General features: G+C 37.1%; 1 long non-coding RNA gene across 1 annotated transcript; it reads right to left on the bottom strand.

The window, feature by feature from the left end:
• Positions 1-17,887: 17,887 nt before the first annotated feature.
• On the bottom strand, positions 17,888-18,920 carry LOC139690736 (uncharacterized). Its single transcript, XR_011701500.1, has 3 exons — positions 18,825-18,920; positions 18,486-18,718; positions 17,888-17,909 (listed from the first exon to the last, which is right to left on the bottom strand). It is a non-coding gene; the product is annotated as an uncharacterized lncRNA (long non-coding RNA).
• Positions 18,921-20,524: the final 1,604 nt, after the last annotated feature.

Here is a 20,524-nt window from a genome sequence, read left to right as displayed (position 1 = left end):
GAGGTCCGGGAAATTTGACAGCAGAGTGGGAAAATCCGTAGTCTGGTCGCAATCAACTTCGAGGGTATAATAGGAGTCATTGTCCGTTTGGGAACAACGCAAGGGAACGGGCAAAAGTATTAGCAATGGAAGCGAATGCTCTTTGAAATCGTTGGAATCCGACTGTTAGAAGGCAGTGTTGGGGGGAGAAGAGGAACGACATGGAGGAAAGGGAAGGAGAAACGACGCCGGTGATAAAAGTGTGATGAAGAAATGTATAACGAGAAAGGGGCCGTCATATTAAGGTTTGAGAAGGTCTAACAAAGTGTGACGTCGAGGAGGGAGGGAAGTTTCCGGGTTGTATGGGAGGTGCCTGAATTCTTCAAGATAAACGCGAAAGATATCAATTTGATGTGTTTCTTCCGCACTTCACTTCGAGATGAATGGTGACGGCTTGTGATTCGGTTGGCAATGCTGAGTCTTGGGTATTCGGGCAATAAAAAATCGTGAATAAGTCGGAGGGAACTGAGGAGGTGATTAAGTATTTTTTTGGCAATTTGTGAAGTGAGAGGAAAGGATGTCAAAAAAGCACAATAAATTTCCTATACTTAGTGTAATTCATGAAAATATTATTTGGAAAAATGGCCTACTTATTTATTCACGAAAAAATCGCTGCGTTTTGTTTTTGTTAAATAAATAAAGAGATGAATTTGTTGGGTTCCCGGTTAATAATTTTAGGCGTTATGTTCAGAAAAAATTGAATTTTTGTCCAAGGTTCTTTCTCCCGTAAATATAATTTGAAAAAATATCATCCCTGTTTCGATGTCGATCTAATTGTTCTCTGATCCGTCTTCTATTATTTATTTACATAATTATGATTCATTACACTCTTTGCAAATTTAACACTCGGCCCCACTTTTCCGAGGAGAGCTTCGGGTTCCCCATGGTTTTAAATACGAGCACAAACTCTTTATAAGAAACGGCGTAATTGCTGTGGCTATTGGTGCTTTGGAGCTAAGGTTGTCGCTAAATGTAAGGCTAGTCGTCCGGAGTAGCGCACGTCCTCAGTAGCGTCACGTTCGACCTTTCGTCCCCAGCCCATCCCTCTCGCACGTCCTCCCACCGACCGTTCTCCAGCTCACCCTCCTCACCTCACCTCTCAGGGCCCCTTTTCAAGGAATATCCCTGGATCGGCGGAGCGATAGGGGAGAAAGGGGAAAGGAATGTTATTGGACGGCGAGATAAGGATGAGGGACCTCGCTGGTAGTTGGAGAAAACAGCACACACCTGGATGAGAAAATCAATCAGACACCTGCCAAAGGCTCTCCAGTTCGGGTTGACTCGATATTCACTTCGATTTCCTTCATAAGATGTAAATCAATTTTGCGCGTAAACTGGGAATATGAACTTAGTTCAACGAGCGTGGTTGGTTTTAATCTGCTGCAAATATGATTTGATTTCGCTTTGTGGTTATAATTTAGGTTTGAAATCGTAGAAAGAAGTTATTAGAAAGTAATCCTATGTTCGCAATAATTTCAGGATACTTAGTGTCATTCAGGAAGAGATCCTAACCATCGGTGAACTTCTGGGTTTTTAATTTTAGACCAATAATATTACTCGAAAACAAAATGAGATTGATTATTTCATAGTGTTCTACACTATGCGTGCTCAATGTTTAAGACTCAAAAAATTAAAATAACTTCTACTGAAGTATAATGGGGTTTTTTCGTCATAGCGTTATTACATGGGGTTCTTATATTCAAGCTGCATATCGCTTTAATTTGTTCATCAATGACTGAGAAATTTTTATCTTCCCTTATTTTTTGTCTCCTAGACAAAGAAAGTCAGTCATGTCTAAAGTCTGCTACACCGGAAGTTGGAGGAAACCGATATGGGTGAGCTCAGCAAGGCAATGTGCATACCCGACCACCTTCCACCCGTACCTTTCTACGTAACATCAAGGCCTCTCGTTTACGAATGAAATGGCGCCCATTGTTGACACATCTACGTTCAAAAAATAGAATTCGACTTCTTCTGAGGCCGTGAGTCACGAAATTTGGCAACAGAACTTCCTTTTTCTTCACAACGAAGAAATGGAAGAGTTACGAGATGATGGATCGTCAGACCTTAAAGGAAGTTCCACGGGCCCCTTGCATACCACCCTCAGGCCCCTCTCGAAGCAAGGTGAGTGGAGAAAATCTATTCGTCTGCTTTGAATGAGGATTGTATACCTAAGGCTTGAAAGCTATACTCTCGTTGTCTGTTCGTGTTGTGGGGTCAAGGAATGGGTGACTGGAGAGCCAAGTGCGTTCGGATATTGCTTCAAAAACATTCTTGGGAACAGCAAGGTGAAGTCTCAGGAAGTGGGTAAAATATGGAAGTTATAATGAATTAAATACTCGCATTCATGTATTTGAGTTACCACGAGAATTGTTTCTTTTAATTTCCTTTGGAAATAACGTATTTCCATCTTTGTAATAATGTAGCCACTTTTAAGCATTCTTCTTCTCACTCTACAGAACACGAAGGTGTTTCCTTACGTTGTCAAAGTTTCAGAGATATCAGTTCTTCCGTCAACCTATTGGCGCGGAGCGCATTCTTTACATGTGTCAATTTTTATTTTCTCCATGCGTATTAGAAGGGGGAGTATAGTTTGTTGACCGAGGAAGCGTGTCGCTGTGGAAACCGCAGCTAGCAAACTAAAAGCGGATGGAGATATCGGAATTGTGGTTCCTGGATTGTGGGTGGGTGAGTGTTTGTGAGTGTGTGTGTTCATTCATATTTTCAATTATTTGATTTGTGTCGAAACATTTGAAGGAATAGAGATGGTTTCTTAGTTTTGGTCACCATGGAATGTTCGCCTGGCTATTTTGTGAACATTGATGTCATAACCCAAAAAAGTTTAGGTTTTACTGGTGTGTTTAATTTGACCATTGTAAGATGACCTATAAGTTTTCTATCCGAGTGTGCCAGCATACGATTTCATTAGGAGATATTAGTGTCATATCAGAGGAATTGGGTGGGGTGTGTAGCTCCAAGTAGTTAGTGTGTATGTATGTCAGTGATTGATTTTTAAGTTGAAATCTTAGGCTCAGTCTATCGCATCAACGAGAATGCTCTAAATCTTACATAATTATTATCTGCAAATGGCGACCACAAGTTACTTAACTGTATAATAAGTTCAACAGTCAAAAGGTGTCCTGTAAACTTTTAATTTTTTAAGACCCAGATTTCATTGCGACCTAACATCATCAGGTAATTTTGTTTCTGGGGAACAAAAATCTGGTCGCAAGTTTATCACAAGTTAATGGAAAACCAAGGGAGTGTTGTGCTTTTTTTAAAACCAAACAATTTCATCGAGTGACGCCAAAAACTTAATTTACTTCACTGGTATTCGATAACCCAATATTTTTCGTAGATTGCTTAGTTTAGGCTGCTGTAACCTCCGTATAATTATATTAAATTTGAGCATAAGCAAGTTCCTGATTAACTGATTAACCGTGGACTGGAGATAATTGTTCCATTGTAACTTCCAGAGTGAACAGCGTAAAATAATCTATTACTTTTTGGTGATTTATATAAGGTATGTGAAAGTTTTATCATTTATGTGATAATTAGACATATTATATTCAATGCAGTGTGGAATGCTGTTCTTTCCTCTCATTATTTATTGAAATAAGCAAACTGCCATCATTTTTCGTGCTGGCGATGCTATTATGCGTAATGATGATTGCAAAGGTAGCATAGCAGTGAATACTTGTGAGTTGAACTGAAACTGGCTCGCGTCTCCGTATATGCCGGTATAGACTATATATATTTCAGTGATACCAACGCACAAATGTTTCCACAAAATACGCGACAATATCGCCTGAACCAAGGCATTTATTTCGCTAAAATTGACGCTAGACAATCCGTAGTAGGCCAATTTCAGTTAACCCGTGCGGACGTATGTAATTTCCAACCAAAGCTTTGTGGTAAAGATTGAATGCAGTTCAAAAATAATTGTTCGTTGTTTCAGAGCTTTTCAATCCGCGCGAAGCCTTCAAATCTCCGAAGTTTGCAGGGAGATTAATTTTTTTCGATTGAGTTTGCATTATCAGAATTGGTATGTAAATAGCATTTGCAATCTAATAGAATGTTCTTGCTAAAGCAATTTAATAGGACATTATCGTTAAAGTCATTGTTTTAGTTGGATATTTTAGACTAGTTTTCTCAACTTTATTAAATTTAGTTTCTACTCTTGAAAAATTGCGTTATTTACTGTGAAAGAGTGAAATTGATTATCTCTAGGAAATATTTGTAATTGGCTGAATTACTCATAATTTATTCTTGACGTTGACGAGACGTAGCTTCTTAGAATTAGGCATCTTAAGTTTTTTAGAAAATTAGAAATGAAAAAAAAAATTGTTTCCTGCTGGATTTCATGCGAACCCTGTAATTGGGTGAACCCAGTGGCAGTAAGTTAGATAGCTTGGTATGTTGTCATTGACAATGTGTGGCACTATTTGAAGCTCTTTACATAGTAACAGGTGAAGACCTTTTGATGACTCTTACATCGGGCTTGAGGAAAACCGTTGTTTCTCAAAAACGTTGTTTCTCGGGTGGGAGGTGTCTAATTACGTAATGGGTGGCTCATGGTAAAGAACTTATTTCCACTGAATCAGCTATATCTGCCAGCCACAAAGAGGGCGTATGGCAGTAGGTGTTAATCTCAACCAAGATCACAATCCAAAAGTTCGATTCAGGTCGCATTTATCAGAATCCACGGAGGTCGGATGATTAGAATCTGTATTGTGAGTGAGGTCCGTTGCAAAAACATCGCTTTTTGTATTATTATATCCGGTTTAGGTATTTCGGTTTGATCTGAATTGGAAACCAGATCGTTATTTGCCATGACCATTGTACTTTTACAGACCCGGTAGCAGTTCTTACAGGATAAACATTGAATAAATAAAACTTTGAAACATTTTTGGACATAGATTCAAGAATGTAAGTAATTGCTATTAATTGCTACAAAAAGGACAACACGGTGTGGTATAAAATTATTACCATTAATTTTTTTATTACAGCCTTAGGAGTATCGCAATTCATTCGCTCAGGTTTACGACAGCCGATGTGGATTCAGATCATAATTTAGTGCTGTAAAGTTTATCGTCAGATTCAAGGGGATTAAACAGGGAAGACGGGTGAGGAAATAGAGCATTAAAAGAAACGACAAGAAAGGCGTATCAGCAGGCTATAGATTCAGGGTTCGATAGAGGACAAATGGAAACATATCAGAAAAGGGATATTGAAAGCCGCAAACAAAACTATAGGGAGAGGAAGCACAAAGAGTTCGAAAATAATGGGACGAGAGAATTGTGGTGGAAGTCGTATTGTGAGGACGTTGAATTATTGACATAGTTTATAAAGAATAGGTGTAATTGGTTCACTGTATAGGAAGGTGAAACTACTGTTAAGAAGTAAGAAGGGAACATCCGTACACTCTATGAAAGAAACTTCAGAAAAATTAATTGAATCAGAAAAGATTCAAGACATGTGAAAATAATACATAGAGGGTCTGCAAGATCAAGATATTGAGCCATCAAGCTTAGGCATAGAAAGAGAACGTCAGATACTTAGGGGATGGCTTAGGTCCAGGCATATTTGATTGTGAGATAGAAAGGGTATTAAGAGAATTGAAATAAAAAAGCCCGTGGGGGTAAAGAGCATTCCCGTAGAACTACATAAGAATCTAGCTAAACGGGGTAGAAAGAGATTTTATGGATTTAATGGCAGCACTTAAGAGGGAGGAATTAGGTAAGAGGATTTCATAATACTGCTGTTAATTCCCATCCCAGAAAGTGAAAGGATGCCGTATTTTAGTGCTAAAGATCTGTAAGTTAGATTTCAAACGCAGCTAAGGTGTCATTTAACAAAGATCATCATAGAAGGATAGAGAAGAGGGCAATTGTGGAGTTTGTGTATTTTAAGTATCTGCAAGCCACCGCTAGTGTATGGCAGGGGGTATATCACTTAGGGTTTAGAAAGGGGAGAGGCACGAGTTATACTATCGCAGTGGTGAAACCATTAATAGAGAGGAACATAAACACAATCAGGTTATATTTGTTGTTTTTTAGAGATCGAGGAAGCGTTTGATAGAGTGAATTGGGTAGAATGAATAAATTTATTGCAGAAAATAGGAGATTGGGGGGATAGGTTCAAATGTAAAGCATTCAAGTCGGTCGTGAATTTTGATTTCAATGAATGTAAATGAAGAGGTTTCTTTTCTTTGTCGGAGCGTATCGTAGTGTGCATTCCGTGCTTAGAAACATTTAGTACCTGAATGAAACGGCAAGGCTGCTTATTAATCTTCGAAATGGCGGAATAGTTTGAAACCAATAGCTCAAAGTATATTTCCGGAGTGCCAACTTTTTCCAAATAGAAATAATCTTAATGTTAGCACAACCATGAAACTTTCGAAGTTATTCACTAGAACGGATTTCCTTTTTGAAGTAAACGTTTAATATTTTCGTAGATTTTTGTCTGACCACAGACCCCTCCTGAAATGAAGTGATTTACATAAATTGATGTTGTTTTCAGACGCTTTATACGTCATTAGGTATAGCTATTTTCACGGTGCATCAGCTATAGAACATGGTTACCTTTTTAAGAAAATTATCTATCGGCAGCGGAATAGTTGCATTCTTTAGTTTAGAATAATACAAATACTTGTATAATACGCAACGAAATCCGGATTTTCGAAAAAATATCTTAATTAAATAATAGGTCGAAGAATTAAAATTTTATGTTCAGATCGATCGAACGTGCGTTTTCTCTCTCTTTTCTCTTCATTATGTTGCCAACAATTAAGCCGATTTCAGTACTTTTGCCTACGCAGCCAAATACTCATAAATGGAAATTAATTAAATATTAAACTCACGATCTTTTAACTACCATTAACTTAATATTTGACAGTAAATTTCTAAGCAGAGTTAATTTTTTTGTATGTGCAGAATTGTTTTACAGAAATTATGCCCACTTCAATAAATATTCAGCACATTAAGAAAAACTTGAAAAATGAAAATCCTCTAATTTTATTTTTACGTTTTAAAGCAAAAATATATTTGTTTGCCTGATTATTAATTGTCAGTATGTGCTGAAGGCTATTGTACTTTTCAATCTTCTAATGTTGGAAGACTCAAGCTTGCAGAATTAGTTTACAGAAACCAAACCATTCTCTTTGGAGATAATTTCTCCGATATTCCGGTTTTCATATGTATTTACATGATGAACAAGACGCTGCGATTTAAAAATTATATCGAGTAAATTATAAAAAAGAGTAATAATAATAACATTATTTTCTTGAGGTTAACGTGGGTTAGAAAATAACTTGGTCACTGTATTGTGCAGTCAATCTCAATAACCATGCCCTTATAAAATAAGTTATTTTTACTTATCAATCGAGATTTAGTTTTTTTAATTATACCCATATAATCTCGAGGCTGATACAATGAAAGGGTCCTTTACACCGTACAATAAATATGGGCTTCAATTCACTTAGGTCTTACTTAATGATACATTATTTGAGTACTCGTAAGCATTGCGAGTACTTGTTGAAACCTCAAGAGCATTGAGATTTCAACGAGTCTTCATGTGTGACATGCATTTGGATGGGCAAAATTTTCACTGTCCGTCCTAAAGCCTCAGCTTTCACAACCCTGTGCAAGTTAGGCATCGGGAGTTCATCCTCCGATGAGAGGGAGATATGTCGAGAAAAGCTTCGATGGCAGACTTTACTTGGATTTTCAACTCCCCGGGGGTTCCGGGAGGAAAACAAAGAGGTTCTGAAATTCTGAAAACCCTGGAAAGAGTGACACCGCTCTCAAGAACTAAGGACTGAGCAAGACATGCTGAGAATGGCGCCCTGGATATTTGTTCTGACATAATGGTTTTCCTCCAGTGAGTGAGATTTCGGGAAGATCCAGGATGAAAAACTTTCTTAGGATATTGAACCTTGAGGCTGTGCGTGATAGAAAAGAGGTACAGGAAATTTGAAAAAAATATTCCAATGAACCGTCTTCAAAACCGGAGTGAAAAAAAATTTATAGAGTGAGGGCATGTCTTGAAGCTAAAAGAAAGAAGAAACAGCATTTAAGTTTGACGAAAGATTTTTCACTCATTTCGATAACTTTTCTGAAATGAAAATAGTGCACTACTATGAATGATCACTTGTTTTATTTCAGTGGTCTCAGAATACATAGTTAAATGAAACGGAGTATTAAAATTCTTACTTCATGAACAAAGGTTAATTAATACTCTACTGACTCGAAGATAAGATCCCTCCTGACACTCCTCTCTGCCCGTCGTAAGTATACGCAACGAAACAGAAACCCCCCCCCCCAAAGTCAGTCGTTCGGAATATAAAGGTCGCCACCAATGGGCTTGGTTTGGTCAGGCAATGGTCATGAGTCCAATGTATATAAACTATACAGACGAGTCGGGAAGGGTGGAGCTTAGAGGTCGATTCACTCGTGCCTCACCTCTTAGCTCTCTGCATCACCACACTCGAGGTGAAAGTAATAAATGCAAGCGTATCCCGATCTGACCGAGGATTTAGCCCAGATAGCTGGAGTAAAGCATGAGATCAAAATTTCGTCCATATTCCGTTTTATCTGTTAGAATGAGATCACCCTGAATTTTTTTCTGTTTGTTGTAAAATAACTTGTTCAATCCCATGCCCACACTGTTCGAAATCTTGGGAAAGGTGGAAATCGTCGAATTCTCTACCTTTTTTGGTGAAGAAAAATTGTGTCTTCTTAAAAGAAAATCGATACGTCAATCTCAATATGGAGCGAAGGATAACGTGTCACTTGATCTCTGCCCTCGCTGATCAAATATAGACCTTTGGGTTGATGGCTGCGGGTAACATGTTCTGTTGAGCGCGGGAGCTCGTGGCCCGGGATCGTAACGGTGTAAAAGTTGGGTCACTTTTAAATTAAAGAGGACTGTAGCCCTGAAGTATATTGGATAGAAATTGTGGTCAGTCGAATCTTCTCTCAAAATAGAAATACTTACAGGATCATTACTCAGAATACCCGTGGTGAAGGGTGAAACTATTATTTTAACGCTTATTACTTATTTCATTTTCAGAGAAAATTTGCACCTTGTGGCATAAAGTGATACATTAGCAATACGGTCTCTTTTTATGCTCAAAATCGAAGTTTTTCAGTAGAACTTGAAAAAAACTGGAGTCTATTTGATTTAAGTTATCAGGCAAATCTTTGCAAAACTTAAAAAGTTGTTTTTAGATACTTAGGTAGTTTGTTTTTTCTTCAACTTTATGATTAAGTTTAAAAATCTTTTAACTAATTATTACACTATCTTTCTTACTCTATTACCCTATAACTCTACTATATTACGCATTATTTCTAATTTAGAGAAATAGAAAAGTAATTACAGACTATCTATTACTATATTTATTATTCCTTTTGGTGTGGAAAATGTTTATATATATATATATATATATATATATATATATATATATATATATATATATTGTGTTCGTCCTTTATATGTGTTCCTATCCCTTTTCCTTATATCTGTTTCTGTGTATATGAGTATATATATATATATATATATATATATATATATATATATATATATATAAAGACAAAAGACTGGGCCGAAGCTGGAACTGGAAAAGTTACGCGGTTGGGCGAAGGAGCCGGCGAGATACTTCTAAGTAGTTGGTTTGGAAGGAGTTGGCTCTTGTCAAGGCGCCATTACCGAAGCCTACAAGAAATTCAACTTGCAGCACCACTCTCTCTATCCACGCAGCAGTTCGCCGAAGTATACGTCCGTGGAAGCGGCATTCATAGAACGATACCGTGGATGTTAAAACCATTCACTAGAAAAAACAAAAAGGTAGATAAAATTTAAATCTATAAATCCTTTTTATTTATTAAGGAGTAGATAAATCAAATTTCACTAACACATCAAATAAATCTAATTTCTCAAATAATACTAATTAAAATGCTTGCTAATGACCTAAAAATATTTAATTTCATTGATTCCCACAAACCATCAGACTGCTATTGCAGAATGGTTTATCTCCAGAACAACATGATATTGGAAGTTGCTGCATTGGTTTGAATTGAAACTCTTAGTCAAGTGTTGTTGGTTATGACTTAAAATGTTATCGTGCTAATAAAAGTGGTGAAAGGGTGGCCCTGAAAGTGTAATCATAACCTCGTATTATCAAAACTATTTAGATTCTTGTCCAAAAATGTTGAATATGGGTTAGTTTAATATTTAACTCTTACAAATTCAGTTGATGCTTTCTAGACAATGTGCGGGTTGAAATTTTTATAATTTGATTAGATGAAATAATACCTCCATTATTTTGTACGAGTAACAAATAAATGCCTAACATATTGCACTAATTTTGGTAGTAGTACTTATTCAGATTAATGTTCAGTCGTTCAAATAGGTGGAAGTTTATGATTCTAGCTTTCTCCATTCATGGGCCATTTGTGAAAATCGCCATTGGTTTAATTGTATATTGTAGAATCCTTTTGCCTTTTCTCGAGCTTTTTTCGATATCCAATCTCCATTTTATGCCTGCATATCCTCTTCCTTCTTTCAGATCGCGTTATTTACCTTATTTGTGCTATACCCTGCTTTTCCTTTACTATGTCCCACTAATAGGTATGTCTGTCTCAATGGACTTTCTTTTTCGCTTTTGTATTTTGGTCGACAGTTTTATTTTCTCATAATAAATACAACTCAAAATTTCCACCCCAAATCTTCTCTTTCCTCTCCCTAGTTTAAATGCTAAATTTGAAGACAGCTAAGGAGAGTTTGATGGCGGGCGGTCGTTGATTTCATGACCGAGGTCTAAAAGAGGTGGAACGCCAATAGAATGTTTTCAGTGTCGGTTATTTGAATCAATTTATACTTTACTGAAAGCTTTTATAATTTATTTCAGAAAACTTTATTATTTATTTCAGATTGGCGCCTCTCCTGCTTTTAGATCCTTAATATTTTTTTTTTGCTTTTAAGCAGTTAAATTCTTATTTAATGGTACCTACTTCTCTCCACACTACAGGCTCCAGAAAAAACGCAGTCCATCTCAGTACAGTCTCTAGAAAACGTCAATTTTTGTAACTTTATAATGTTTTCATTCGATCGAGAAATAATTTTTATCTGTGTGAAGCGTAACTTTGTAGAAAATATGAGTCTTTATAATTCAGCGCTGAAAGAGCAAAATTCATATGTGGTCTTAGTTTTTTCCCTCGGCAGCTAGATCATCAATGCTTGCGTTACCCGCCTTTGCCACTCAGGTAATTCAAGATACTTCTAAGTTTTCCTTTTGTTTACAGAAAAATGCGTTCCTTTCGTCAAATAAGTATTTATAAATAAACAATATTTTATTTAACTCTTTCCTACGGTCAACATCTTCACAAGTCAAGCTGAAGACATATTTGAAGCCGTAACTGCTTAAATGATGACTGCAAGGTAGGTTGTAGGGGAACTCTTCTTTCCATGAATATCCTTCATTTTCGCACAAAACGGTTGAATCGATATGCAGCAAATTTGCTCCAGTTTGTGAACTCGAAACTGTTCTGAATGTTAAATCAGCTTAAAATATATCCAAGTCCAATAACTCATCACAATGGAATAATCCATTACGCGCTCTGTATAACTGAATTTACGATGAATAATTGGTCAATGTGTCATTATAAACAGCATAGTAATAATGGGTCTAATGGCCCATATTTAAGTTAATTTTCATGTATATATGTGGTTTGGAACTGGTAAATTGGTTAAGAGAACGGATTTCTATAAATGTGTACGGAGCAATGTGAATCTTTTCTTCTGATTGGATAAACTATCTCCGCGGCACACTTCCTGCTTGCATGACACATCTTCCTGCTTGCATGACACATCTTCCTGCAAAGCCCATAAGGGCCGGGTGGAAGAAGTATTTACAATATATGAAGTGATTTTCTGGCTGGAACATTACCCGATTATAATAACCCGTCCAGAAATTTTTCCAGCTTGGAAAATTTTGTTGGTGGTAATTTTTGTTCGTTAAAGGTACTCTCTAAAAGGTAAGTATGTAAACATACGTTGGTCGGATGGTGGTTGTCGTTTGTTGTGACACATGTGGACGTGCATTGCCATGAAGCAAACACACTCCTTTGGTGAGGCACTTTGTTGTAACCAAGGACCTCCGACACAATGTTATGCACGAAGAAGTAGCTACTCTCTTCATTAAGGCCTTACTTTATCTCATGAAGGGCAATTCTCCGATTATTGCGCACCATCTCGTCAATTGGAGCCACCGTTGATTCCGGCAAACTCGGTCGCCCCGACCGCTGCTCATCGTGGACGTTTTGCCGGCCATCAAAAAACTCCCTGCACCACGTCCTCACATTTTTGATGTCCATACACTTCTCACCGTACACTTCCACTAAATGGCGATGAATTTATATCGGAGAAGCAGTCATCGGCTGGCTTCGTGACGCGACGGGAGAAAGGTACGACGCCGGTATTAAAAAGCTGTTTACAAGGATGCAAAAAGTGATTGATCTTCAAGGTAACTATGCAGAAAAATAGCTACATGCTCAGCCTTTCCAACGATGTATGCAAAGTTGAGAATAAATTTGATTTTTCATGAAAAAAAATAGGAGACCTTACTTATCGAATCGCTCTCGTAGGTCCCTAAATGAAGGGCGTCATTTGAATAAATATGAAATAAAGGAGAAGAATACTCCACCAAATGCACAACCAACAGCTGTACACATCCCTGGGAACTATTATTATGTAACTCGGTCATATTCTGTGCAAAAATACTAGTTCTCTCTCGTTAATGTTAATAATTCCCATCCTGAATACATGATTTCCGTATGTCAATAAAGATTTTTTACTGAAATACATTTCTTTTGCTCGATGGAAAATCCACCACCCTGAAGTATTTCCCGATATCTCGGGGCTCAAGAGTAGCAAGTCTCTGGAGAGTAGAGTTAAGGGGTGGTCAGCAGAAGAAACGAAACTGTAAGAAACCCGACCCATCCAACATATTATTCATATGTTACCAGTTAAGCTTTTGGTAGTCCTTTAACGTCACTAGTCATCCAATCAAATATCAGAGAAAGTTCGTTTATTCTGGGAAGTAAAATTGAATCACGACTTCTGCTAACTAGTTAAATATGAGTTAGCGGCCTTCCGTTTAATATTTGAAACTGAATTTTAATCTCTTTACAAGCCCCTCAATTTTATATTGGTGGTTAATGAGTGCATTAAATTTTGATCAAGTAATTCTATTATTAACCAATGTTTTGGGAAGTTTTAAGTAAATGCAAACACTTTGAGAACTTTAGTCTTTAGAATTTTCTATATAACACTAAGAAAAATTGAAGAATCAAAGGAGTGTTTATACTTAATCATCAGCAGGCTTCGTGGGAGTAGCACCAATTTGTCTTGCCCAAAAGGAAACCGGCAAGAAGGGAAATTTGTCATATTTAAATAAGTTACAGATTAAATGCGATAATTTAATTTTATTTAACTCATTATATAAATATCGGGTTGAGAAAATATACCAACGCACTAATTTCCCAGGTTAAAAATTGTAGCCAAGTTAAAAAAAAACGAATACGAATTACCAAATTAATTTAACAATAATATAACTCGCATCATAATATGGTTAATTTGATTTTACGCAGGAAAGTTTGGAGAAACAAAAGAATAAATAAACGCTTTCAACAGAAAAATGTTAATATTAGGCTTTAACCTAGGAACGAATGATGAGGTCTCAGGCGTGATATGGTGGAAGCGTAACATATTAAAACCACAGGTATTGCAATTTTCCGCTAGATATTTAGTGGAAAATTGCAATACCTGTGGTTTTAACCTAGGAAACTGAAACAAGGGGAAAGTGAAAATTTGGCGCAAAAATGGTGTAATTGTAGCGTATCATGCTAGCGTCAATTTGAAAACATCGCACGTTTGATATTCGATTACGACTTATACGAATAGCAATTTTAATTCGAAATTGGCGCTTAAAAGTGAAAAGTTTTTTAGAGCAACGACTTCTTGAATTCCAAAAGTGCAGTTAAACGCCATCTCTCGGATCTGGTTAAAACTAATCTTTCGCAAATTTTTTTCCTTGCCAAAATTTATAAACAATACATCAAATAGGACTTGTGTAGGGCAATAAGGACGCCGCGAAAGACGAGGAAATAATTTAATTTTGAAGCATTTTTCTGAAAATGTCCGCCATTTTTTTCCGGCCGCCCGGGGCCCGGGCCCGAAAAAACCACGGCCTTTATCAGAAAAAAGTTTCAAAGATATGGTTTTTCCTGGTCTATCGTGACGCCCTTAACGCAATGCAGAAGTCCCTTGTGTAGTTAATTTAAACATTACCTGCTCGAAAAAAAATTTAAAAAAAGTTGCAGCAAAAGGGAAACGAAGTAACATTCATTAATACGTCCTTTGGTATTCCATCTCCTAACCCACCCGGCTATCCGGATTCTTGTGAAGAACTGCTTTTCATTTTATATACATCCAAAGAAAAAAGGGACTTAGCCGTTTTTATGAAAATTCTTATGAGTGAGCCGAGAATCAGAAAACCAAGGCTCCGACCTAGGCAATCCATGGATTCATAAGGCTTTAAGGGTCTCATAACTTTCAGTTGAGTTTGGACTTAGAATTTTTTCACGAGGAACACTTTCTCCTCGCTCATCGACCGAATTTAAGACCATCCCTTATATCCTCGGGGTAGTTAGGAAGTCGTGAAACAGATCTGGGCCCTTAAATGCAACCGCGTTGTGACTTGGGAAATGTTGACACTAGAGATTCTCATCTGTTCACTCTGAACACCTGTTATAAATATTTTGAATTCACTCGGCAGATTGGATGCACACATATTTAATGGAGTTTTTGCGTCTCCATCACCTTTTTGCTTCAGTTGCATAAGGCATTTCACACATTTGACTGAGTGGATATTGAATATATTATTTCTCTAAATTATTTACGTGTACCAAAGCAACAGATATACACAATGTGGAACAATTTCTGGAAAAGTTTGGTGACGTTTTTTTCATATCTAATAAACATTTCATGTTTGTGACAGATGAACTGATCATGACAATTTTTTGGCTAAAATATGGTTAATTTAAACATTTCCCAATAAAACCACAGCGTCGCTAAATCAAGCCATTTCAACTCTCCTTTAAGTAGTCTTAATTACTTTTCAATAATTTAAAAAAAAATTCCCATAATTGTTAATAAAACGTTACAATTAGTTATAAGGGCTTTTCTTTGAAAAAAAATGAAATATCTTGCAGGTATAGAATTTAAAATTTACACCATTTTATATAATGCATTTTTGTCTAGGCCTTAAACCTAGGCCTATTTTCAAATTTAAATTTCCAGCAAAAACAAAATGCCGAGAACTCTAGTTTAAATTTGATTTCTTACCGTACAAAAAGGATCCTCTACTGCTACTTCGGAAATCACAAGGAACACACAAAGAAACTGCTTTGTATCATTTTTATTAATGAGAAAATACATGACATTTGATAATATATCAAAGTTTACATATTTTAATTACCACACCAAATTTTTTGTAAAGTCACTATCACTTCTGCATTTCTGCAATTAATATTACAATGGTTAAGTCTGTAAAATAATTTTTATCCAGAAGGTAATTTAGTTCTCCAAATGCCGACGCCCATAGCATCTTGGAGCCTTCCGGAACGTTGAGAACATGGCCGGATTTCCCACTCGTCTGGACGGCTTAATCTCTGTCGCTTGAGTTTTGTCTTCACCTTTTACTTGACGTACAGGTCACACCACAGGAGTCCAGGAGACTTCAGGCGTGTGTAGCCTGAAGAAGTAATGGTAGAGAAAAATATCAATTAAAAGAATCTACCTTTCAGAATCCCAAAGAATCTACCTTTCAGAATTATAAATACAAAATGTAATAAAATAATTTTTTTAAAAATATATATCTTCACTGAGCTCATGTCGTTCCTGTTAAAATGTTTTCCCTTACAGCAGAAGGATCACAGAAAGAGCATATTAAATTCATAATAAAAAATATGGTAAATTTCTTCTAATGAAAGTTTAAGTAACACGTCTTACTGACTGATGCTTATGTATGGCAAGTTTAATCCGCGTTATAGATGATCGTTGAATGAAGTATAACACCAAAGAATGATGATTAATTCATGGTTAAAATTAATTATTTATTGAATGCGAGCTATGTTTCGGCGAAATGTTTACTCGCGGTCACGATTTAAGTAAATGAATGATACAGACTGAAAAATTTCGATCTTAGAGAGCAAAATAAGTTTGAGCCTTAAGTCTTAATCAAAATTAGATCTTTCCCATCGACAATTATGAGATTTCATGGGAATACAATCGATAATTAAACAGGAGAATTATGACCAGGCTTAAGGAAGGAAGCATATTCATTCAACCTTAGGTTTAACTTTTGTTGTCCTTCAGGTGTTACAGGATCCCTGATAGTTTTCAGGGACCGCTCAAAAACTAACAAAGTACTAACTAATTACTTTAAATATAAAGTGACCCCTCTGCCAAAGGTTAAAACCTTGAAGTGATTAAGGGGGCTTACCCTACAGACAAACTGTATGGATATTTGATGAATGCTCCCGGTAGGGTCACGTGGGGGTAAATTATTCAAGGGATAGGTGGTAGATGAAAGGCAGCACACGCAGCAGCCTAAGAAGTTCTAAGAAATGCAGGTTTAAAGGAGCCTTACTACAGTAACAGTCTTTCTGTGATGTCACATTGCCAACGCTATTGAGGAATATAGAAAATCCATTTTCTCAAATTAGATTATTGCAAAATAAGAATAAAGAACCACTGGGAGATGAATGAGATAGTACATTTGTTTAAGATAAAATATTAGAAAGAGCAGACTAAATTAGAAAACGAAGATTTAATGGATCAATGACAGAGGCCCTGTGTAATGCGAGATGGAAATTCAGCGGGGACTAATCACCCCCCTACCCACTTTTCATCTCACTTCACACATGGCTAACATATCTCTACATCCAAGGAGTAGAGTGGTCATTGTTAAGATGCAGTTTAATTGGGAAAGATAAAAAAGAGGATAATGTGGGCGGAAGAATGCAACTAGATTGTAAACAAAGCAAATCCTACTTGTTTGAAAGAGGCTTGCATGAAACCAGATATGAGCAACCATTAAAAAAATAGGCATGTACCAATTAATTTAAAATGTCTTCCCACTTAAGTCTCGAAAGTAGTTCTATGGGAATATTTCATTCGTTTAATTATGTAATGACCAAAGAAATCAACTCTAAGGCAATCATGACAGGTGAGGGCTTAGAGCTCGGCCCAAACAGCCGTGAGAAGCAGAAATTCCATTCTGTCGTGACAGACAGGAACAGATTCTTTTCACGTTTCCCCATTGCGTAACATCACAATTGAAAAGACCTTTTAAATTAAAATTATTTGAGCCACCACCCGAATTTTGAACACAGAACCTTAAGAACAATTGCCAACGCGCCACTTACAGGGTTATCACGTCAACGATATAGCTGAAGTAGACATTTGAATTTGGCGAGGGAATTCGAGAAACCCTTGCACACACACTAATATAGAGAAGCCTTCGCTGGATTAGATAATGTACGAAGTCGTGAAATACGTTAAAGGAAATAAAATTTTGAAATATTTAAGCACTCAAATGATTAAAAGAAAACCCACAACTTAAACTAGAAGAGTAAGTACCTGTACCAGGCAGGAAAGATTAAGCAAGTCATATCCGGTGGCTAACAGGAATCGGTCAGTTTGGTATCAATATTTTCGGATAATATCAATACCGACGAGCTCTCTCAGACTCCCTCTTCGAACGAGGGTGTGAGGTCCCCCTTCGAGGGTGTGTCCACACATTGCATCTAAATGGAGAGAAAAAGATTAACAGTATAATAACAGAAGTTGGTCCCTAATTTTATCACTAATGAGCACTGATATACATTTCCTGTTTACGTGTTAATTTCAACCAGTTGGCAAACCTAATGTAGGCTTAAAAGGAGTAATAAATTCGCATACTACGTCACATACTTGTTATGTGTCGCTAAATATCACTACGCATTATTCGCACGAATTTTTTGAAATCGTTGGAGAGTTAACATTAATAATTGTGGAAAATTACTCGGGACGAGTTTGCTCTCTGAAACAAAATGTTGGCCTCTGATCAACTACAACAATACTTGAGCTACAAGGGAACATACGGACATGTTCAAATTTAGTATTTCATGGTTAAGTAACAAGAAAAAAATCTGTTAATTCTGGCATGGATGTAACAAATTTCGTAAAATCAAGTAGTTTCTAATTTTCTTAAAACAATGGTCCATAATATGCCAAATTTGGTCAAAATACTACCACAAATGAATTTTAACTATTTCAATTTATTTAGGTCATAAAATCTACCATAGTTCGCAATTAATTGACACTTTTACACAATTACTTGCCACTGAACAGAAGTTGTATCGCTACTGGTAAAATGCAGCAACATCTGGCGCCGTCGTATGACTCAGCGGTCACTTTGCCTGTCTGGAAAAGTATATTAACTTCGCCACAAACGTTTTACCGTTTATCCACCAGCACACTAATATAAATTACCATCAATAACCAAAACCGTCACTGTTTGAGACGCAGGAATCCCACGTGGGTTGCCTCCCACATGTAGAAGTTATATAGGGCACTAAAACAAAAAAAATGATACAATCATTTCTACCGCAATTGCTTATCCAGCTTGTGAAGTTAGGGGGTGTAGGCGAAGGTTTGAATACTTATGAATATCCAATTACCATTATCCCCAGCACAATACTCAAGACGAAGCGTAGTACGGAAAGCGCACGCTTACCGATGATCTCAGCACTCGACGAAGTCCGTATCGCTACTGGGCATGAAGCGAGAATAACTGACGTAAGGCAACGTGATTATGGGAGGGGAGGGTCAAGCGAGAGCCCCTAGGAGTAAGTGGGATGGGAAAGAGGGGGAAAGAGACGCGAGGGGGAGGTGGAATGAAGGGTCAAATGTGTGTATGGCTTGGGAGGGATACGAGAAATGGAGTACGGGGAAGCAGTAATCATTGAACTTGTTGGTACTTGACGACATGTGATGATATTTTACGACCCTCGCCAACAAATACCTTTCATTCTACAGATGTCGCCATATCAACAACGCGCAATCTGTACCCGTGACGAGAATCGAAAGCTTAAAACCATTAAAACTTTCGGATTAGTTTCCATTCAAAAAGAATTATCACGGTACTATGCAGAAGTGATTTGAGGAGATTGGTTGATGAAGAAATCAATTCGATGATTCATTGTAGGTAGATATTTTTTAATTGAGTCATTAATGTTGGATGGGGATAATTTGAGATAATTAGTAGGAAATATGGAAATAAATCTGGATTTGGCCCTATTTTAGAAAATGTTGTCGAAGGGATTATATTCGAAACGTCCAATCAGGAGTGCACACTGTTATTTTCCAGTTTTCTTCACGACATTCACATGTAAGAAAAGGTATGAAAAACAAATTCAACATCGGGAATCAAACTCGGACATTTGGCAGGGAAACAGTAATCTGTGGGTGCGGATGATAATGTTAAGGGCAAGTGTGGCACAATGCTTTATCGATTCATTTCCTCGAATGTATAATAGCGGCGCTATGCCCAAGTAAGGATCGAAGTACCAATTCCTGTATTTAAACCCGACCCCTTATAATTAAGCCACCGCATAAATTAGATCCCCAGATGTGTGACGATTTGATCTCCCCTCTCGAACTTATCGAAAGTCAGGGGCTTCAGCAAGTGACTTCCAGCTTCCCTGATATCATATATAAATCTGATTTCTGGAGCAAATGCTTGACATGAAAAATTAAGATTAAAACTTAATCAAGTTTCCTCAAAATTATTCCCAGCATAGAATATGGGGATGATATGAAAAAAACGGTCCCGCGTAAGCAAGACAGACTGATGAACGAAATTAAACGGCACCTGTGCGTTAATCATCTAGCTACTGGATTCGGATCGAAATTTATCATAAACGAGGGTAGTTAGAAAGGGTCTCAGAATCACCACCAGATGTAACTGCTGGCGCAACGAGTTTCCCGAAGTAATAAGTAATCCTTTATGAGTAAACACGTAACGCGTCATTGATTTGGGAAGAGATATGTGGTAGGGACGCCTCTGTTGTTGTTCCCTTGTAGTGATAAGTGACGAGGGAAAAAATCGATATTCAAGCACTGATTAAATGCTTTGTAAAGAAAAGTATGAAAGCAAAGGATAGTCATACCGACTTTCAGAACACACTGGGGGACTCTGCTCCGTCATTCTCAACTGTTGTTATGAGGACAAACGAGTTTAAGTTTGGTGAATTCTTCTCGGGTCTTCCACCGAGTCAATGGCTCCATAGCTGCCGACGTTTCGATTTGAGTTTAAGTTTGATCGGGACAGCTTAGATGATAATCCGCGTAGTGGCCGTACAAAATGTGCCACTATCTC

Source organism: Hetaerina americana, unplaced genomic scaffold, assembly GCF_022747635.1.
Source record: "Hetaerina americana unplaced genomic scaffold, ioHetAmer1.1.p SCAF_3, whole genome shotgun sequence".
Taxonomy (NCBI): domain Eukaryota; kingdom Metazoa; phylum Arthropoda; class Insecta; order Odonata; family Calopterygidae; genus Hetaerina; species Hetaerina americana.
This window is presented reverse-complemented; position numbering and strand designations above follow the sequence as displayed.